Source organism: Ananas comosus, linkage group 15, assembly GCF_001540865.1.
Source record: "Ananas comosus cultivar F153 linkage group 15, ASM154086v1, whole genome shotgun sequence".
Classification (NCBI taxonomy): Eukaryota; Viridiplantae; Streptophyta; class Magnoliopsida; order Poales; family Bromeliaceae; genus Ananas; species Ananas comosus.
Genome location: NC_033635.1, coordinates 6,551,161 through 6,558,157, shown reverse-complemented (window position 1 = coordinate 6,558,157; position 6,997 = coordinate 6,551,161).

Here is a 6,997-nt window from a genome sequence, read left to right as displayed (position 1 = left end):
TAAATATCAATAGGACTTGTGGAAGAAATTTATGATAGTCAATTTGGACTTGTCTCGCTGTAAGGGCTGAGATTTTGGCAGTGTAGCTAAATTCTTTGTTGATGATGTTCTTGTGTGTAATTTAATTACATAAGCACTCGTCAAGTTTCAGGAGAAAACGAGTTAGAACGGAGAAGTTACGCGATAAAAACTAATCACTTAAAGTGAATAGTAACTCCGGCTTTTCGGAGGAGCTAGTGAGTAAAGAAGGGTTCTGGTGTGTATTGGACTCCGTTCATAGCCATCCAATAGCTCGTTTTTAATGGTTTAGCTATTTGGGAACCAATGGCACTGACGGAATTGGTTTCTGATGCTCGGTTGTCGAGAAAAAGGGGTTTGAATGGATTTACATATATATGGTATACATATGTGTTTTATAGTGGAAACAATGAGGGTAGGTTTCATCACAAATTGATGACCAACTCAGACGAAACGAAATGCTAGATTCGATGCCCCAGTCGTTCTGAACGCGTTGGCGTAATCTGTTCGAAAATCCGACGGACGGATCTCCGGGAATCGCAAATTGTTCGCAGAGGAGTCGAAATCGGCAAAACGGAAATTGCGCGAAAGGTCCAATATTTTATGTGTCGTTTTGCGCGAATTCGAACATCAAGGGACGTATGCGCATAATACATGTGCTTGCAGGGGACCTAACTGAAAGTATTAGACTTTGAGGGGGTTTCTTGCATAGTAACATATTGTATAAATGTGGCAGCTAGGGTTTTCTTGGTCCGGAGGCTGTCCAAGTTCACCCAGCTAACCCTAGCCGCCCTCCAGCATCCCTGCCCTGCCCGTGCATGCGCCCGGACTGTCAGCGAGCAATTCTGGCCGCCGGAAAGCCAACATTGCCTTCCTCTTTCCCCCTCTCGGCCAACATTCCATCCTTCTTGGCCGGAAGTTGCTGGAAAGCACCCCCAACCTCGGGAAGGCTGCACTCTCGACCAAGATACCCCTCAGGCGCCGCCACCGACCGTCCCCGCCATCAGCGCGTGCCGCCGGAGCCGCCTGTGCAAGCTGCGGCTGAACCGAGCCACATGAGTCGAGTTGACCTAGGCTCGGGCTCACGAGCAGTGGAAGCCTTAGCTCAGCCACCCCATCATAGCACGGCCTTCGACGACCTCCGGCGTGCATCCCCGGCCATCCCCGTGCACCGCCGGCGCCGCCCTAGATCCCTGCGGCCACCCGCAGTCACCCAGGCCGAGCTTAGGTGATCTCTGTCCCCGCACACCGCCGGCCGCCACTCGGATCTCCTGCGGCAGCCCAAATCCCATGCGGGCCGTGGCCAAGCCTCCTTGGCTTTCGGGCGCCGCCGCCGCCCATCGTCGCGCGCGCCATCTTCCCCTCGGCCTCCGGCGACGGGTCGTCACCGTCCCGTGATCCTCCGACCGCCGCCTTGCTGCCGGCGCCCTTGAACCCATGAGCCACTTGGAGGAATTGATCTCCTCGGCCGCGCCACCGGCCGCTTCCCGCCGCCGACCAGCAAGTGCCCAGGATCCCACAGACCGGCCGCACCCTTCCCTAGCCGGACCTCCCGCGTCCGGCCGCCGGCGACCAACCCTAGCTCCCACTGGCCAAGTGAGCATTATTTTTAGTTCCAACACTATAGTTTGGGGTTCCGATCGCCTTTCCGACGATCGGAGGGTACTCCGATAAATGGGGAAGTCAGCACGATGACCCTGGTTTCATGCTGAACATCGTGCTCACCTCCGTGAGGGTACTAGAGGCCCTGGTTAGCTAGGTAGACGCGATCTTAGCACTGTGTGCGCTATTTTGCTAAATTTTGCGTCGCTCGTGCGCGTGCCACAGTGGCTGAAAGTGCTCTGAAAGGTGAGCACGGCCTCCAGCACGCTGAGACCTGTCAATGGGAGTCTCGTCTTGGCTGATTGACTTCTGGTTTGTGTTGACGGACCATAAAAGCACCGAAATCACATGAAATAATGCGATTTTGGATAATCGGGAGGGCTTTTATGCATCTTGGTTCATCGTGGCTGCTGTTGGCAGTGTGTGCAGGCTGTGGGTAACCTGTACCGATTGTCCAAGGCCCGATGCCTTTGCAAAGAGCAGAAAGTGATTTCCGGCTCGTTTCTCGGCGAAATCCGTCGACGGAACGCGGGTTCGGTTCGGAATTCTTCCGACGGTGCTTCGTGATGAATTGTTTAGTTGCTAAGACTTGTTGGCTGGTCACTTGCATCATTTTGAGGGTTCGAAAATGACGGGTGACCGACGGTGGGTTCTGGTGTCGAATTTGACACTTCCGGGAACCCGGATCGGAACGATCATCCGACGACGATTGTTTCGGAGTGGGTTAGTGTTGTTGCTGCCAAATCCTATGATTACTGGTGGTTAGTGGCAGCGGGTGACTCGTAGCACGAGTCGGTGCGTTTCGGGATAGTTCGTGGGTCTCGGCGGAATCCCAGTGCGATTTTCGGGATTCCGGCGAGTTACGGTAATCTATTTGGGAAACCGATCTTCGTGGGTTTGTTTGTGGGTTGTGGATTAAGTGGTTATTTGTTGTGGGTTAGACACTAACCCGGTGGACCTTCCTTAGGTCCGGTTGACTTTCTTTCGCAGCTAGGAGACAGGCGCGACATTCGTACAGGTGGGTACTTCGATCCGAAGTCGGTACAGTGGTGCACGCTCGGTGATGGTTTCTTACCCTTGCTCTCTTGTGGTTATTATTGCATATATATATTGAGCCTTGCACCGATATTGTTCCATTATACTCTACTCAGATGTTTCCATGCTTTGTATCATGTGTAGGAGTAGAGTAGTTTATCTATATATGATACCTATGACCTGGTTTGTCGGTTCTAGTACTTTGTATCAGTGACCTGGTTGGTCGATTCTCGTACTTCGTATCAGTGACCTGATTGGTCAGTTCTTGTATATCATATTTGTGAACCATTCGGTTAGTTCCTTGACCTCTGTCATTCGATGACCGTTGAGGTCGGTGTACCGTGAGGGGTTGGATTGTCAGCTAGTGGCCGACGGTAGTTCTGGATTCTATTGATACACTTTGGTGACCTATTCGTCGGTTCGTTGTGCATATATATTAGTTGACTTGAGTAATCAGTACTTGTGTACCTTCGGTAGGATGTTGAGTTGTTCCATCCTAGTTGACCTGAGTGGTCGGTCCTTGTGGTTCATTGAGCAATACTTACATATGTTTGAGAAGATGTTGAGTTGTTCTATCCTAGTTGACCTGAGTGGTCAGTTCTTATGCTTCCTTACAGTTGATGACCTATAAGTTCGATGAGCCCTGTGGGCAAGATTGTTGGCTAGTTGCCGATGTTTGGCCTTTGAGCATATCAGCATTGACCGCTCGAGACTCGTCCGCATTTCACGAACACCAGCGGTCTGATCCACCGCAAGAGGATGTTCTTTTTCGGAAAAGTGGTTGCAGGTGTCAACCCGTGAGCCCAAGAGGGATTATATGCATGGTAGAGTAGCAGTGGGCATAGGCTTGAGGTTTGCGGTGCGGACCAACAGAGCAGCTGTCACGCCCCGGGACCCAGCGGAAGCTTGCCCGGCGCGTGCCCAGACCCGCTATATGTCTAAAACATATAAGACGTCTAAAACAAAACGATAAATAAAGCAGTAGAACAAAGGAATCTAACGATATCAGAGCAAAGTAAATAAATATGTTCTACAACAGAGGTGTAAGTATAAAACTAAAATCCACTAATAGAGCCATAAAGTAGTACAAAGGCAATCCTAAAAACAAAAACTAAACATAAAGAGTATATAGGTGGTCTCTATATACATGGTACTCAAAATCTCTCTCTCTCTCTAGTACAAAAAGAAAGAGTAAACCACCTAAGCTCAACAGTAGCTCCCCGCTAACTAGTTACGCGACTCCCTTGCCGCGATCCCGTGCCTCCGTCGGTGCCGAAGGCTCTGAAATAAAACCATAAAACAGGGGGCGTGAGAACTATTAAATAATAGTTCCCAGTGGGCAATTACTGACTTTAGTGAAATGCGCCACTAGGCCCAAAAGCTACGAAAAGGGGTCAGTGTATAAGTATAAGCGAAAGCGGTAAGAATAACTAGGAAATAAACATGAATACTACTCAACCATGATGTCTCTACTTAACATGATTTGCATAAGTAAGAAAGCAACTACTACAAGTATGTGCACAAGAGTAACCCACATGAAAATGCATAAGTACGCAACTAACCCAATGTCCACAATGTAAATAGTAAAGATGTCATTGTTTACTATTCTAGTCAATGTCCACATGTCACTTTGACTGTTTAAAGTTCAACTTTGATAAGACCCACCCGAAGGCTGTCTGGCATGAAGACCGACCCGAAGGCTGTCTGGCCTGTAAGACCCACCCGTAGGCTGTCTGGCCGGTGCCGTGCCTAATGGCCCCATGGTAGTCAACATCCCCACTCTTAGAGATGAGCCTTTCCCACGGCAATCCACTTCGGCGCCCAATCCCGCACAGCGAACGTATCGGGATGGCTAACTCCGGAGTGCCGGCTTGTAGGGAGCGACCCTCACAAGCATGTGCGAATGAGCACAATGGCAAGCATGCGTATAAGTCTGTCTCAAGTCTCAAGTCCTCATGTCTATGAACATGGAATATATCGAATGTCACAAAGGCCTATCACTATGTCATCATGTCTCTAACATGGAATATAGTCGATGTCCAATGGCCTATCACTATGTCTCTATGTTGCACTTTCATAGTTTACTAGTTTCGAGTGCCCCTTTATGACACTTTTGTTCAACGAGTCCAAGCATGATAATTATGTTCCCGAATGCATAATATGAGTCATTTTAAACATAGAAGACAAGTTTTCCACTCGCTAATGCGATTACTTTTCACATGCATGCAACATATCCATAAGGCTCTACTATATAGAGTGAAATTTTCATCATACATAATGCATGCATTTTAAGTATTCTAAAATTCACATAATTCATATTTAGCATGGATTTGCATTCAAAAATACTTTACGACAAGTATAGAAAATATAGGGGCCATTTTGCCCCGTGTTCATGAAGCCAAACCCACCGATGTTACCAAAACCCTTCGTAAGCTCCGACGAAGGTGTCCACTAGTCTCCTAGCATCCTAAGGATGTAGGAACAAGAGTTTCACAATCGAAACGAACATCGGAAAGCTCAATCTTAACCATCTAAGCATATAGGGCATAACTCACCTCTTGTGATGAAATCCCTTCCGAAGCTTCCAAAGAGAGCAATAACCTTTCCAACCAAACCTAAAGGAAGGTTCTAAATCCATCAATTAGGTCTCCAAGCCCTCAAATCAAAAATCTCCAAAATAAACCCTAAATCTCATTTCTAGGGTTTCATCTCCCAAAATCTACCAAAAATAGGTCTAGAGGGGAGAAATAAGCAACTAACCTCAAGAGGAGATCCAAACCAAGCTCAAAATGCTTTAGGGTTGTAGATTGATCCTCTATCGAGCTCCTAGCCTAAGCCCCAAGCCTCCAATGGTGAGCGAAAGGGAGAGGAAGATGCTCCAAGCCTCAAGATCTTGCTCTCCTCCAACTTCTTCTTCTTCTTCTCCTCCTTCTTCTCTCTCTAGAAGTGTAAGGGAGGGAGAAATGAGAGAGTGAGAGGGTGGAAATGGCCTTAAGGCCCTTAGAAGCAACAAAATCCATATAAGCCCCTCAAAGAATCACCCTGTGCACTGCCCGGTCTGGGCAGTTTTCGCGCTGAGGGACCGGTCTCCCCGACATCTGGGACCGGTCTCTCAGTTTGTCCCGCAAAACTAACGTTCGGGAACCGGTCTCTCCCCGCGTGGGACCGGTCTCTCCCCGCAAAAAGCGCTCGGGGATCGGTCTCACCTGCCAGGGACCGGTTGCCTCGCTGGCTGCCGCAACATTGTTCTGAGGGGACCGGTCTCTCCTATCAGGGACCGGTCTCTCCTATCAGGGACCGGTCCCCGAGAGCGAAAACTCTCAGGATAAAGTCAAAACTCTAGAGATCGAACTTGGCTAAAGTTCGATAATTCCTTCTGGGTTTCAATATGTTACATGGAGGCTTCCGTGGGACCCATTTTTTTTTCTCCCTCACTCTCTCTCCTCTGTCTCACTCTCTCTCTTTTACTTTCTTTTTTATTTTTTTCTCTTTTCCCATCGCACTAAAATAGCTATTAAAATTATTAAGTTTAATTGAATTTTTAAATAAAGTTATTAGAATACTTTAACTCTATAAATACTGAAAGCTAAAAATATTAATTAAAAATGGTTTTCTCAGTATTTGTAGAGATAAGGTATTCTAATAACTTTATTTAAAAATTTAATAAAATTTTATAATTTTAGTAGCTATTTTAGCGCAACGGAGAGAGCAAAAAAAATAAAAAACGTTTTTGTTTCCCTCTCCCTCACTCTCTCTCTCTCTCTTACTTTCATTTTTTTATTTTTTCACTCTCTCTCACACTCTTTCTCTCTTACTTTATTTTTCTATTTTTTCTTTTCCCGTCGCGCTAAAAGAGCTATTAAAATTATTAATTTTTGATTAAATTTTAAAATAAAGTTATTAGAATACTTTAACTTGACAAATACTATAAGCTAAAAATATTAATAAAAAACTAACTTTTATAATATATAAAAGATACATAAATTTATTTTATATTATTTATTATTAATTTTAAAATTTTAAAACTTATATATATATTAATTTACTGAAATATTATCAACCCGTCCGTGACCAAGCACGATCAATCAATACAAATAATGAAAGTTAAGTATGTACGGCGCCCTCCCCGCGTTTCGCTTCCGCGCTCACGAGGAAGAGAGAAAGAGAGAGAGAGGAGAGAGAGCAGATAGAGAGAGAGGGGCAAAGAGAGGGAGAGAGAGCAGAGAGAGAGAGAGAGAGAGATAGAGAGAGAGCAGACAAAGAGAGAGAGAGAGGTAGAGAGAGAGAGAGAGAGGGGGGGACACGGGGGCCCCAAGGGCCCGCGCGTAGAGAGAGAGGGGGG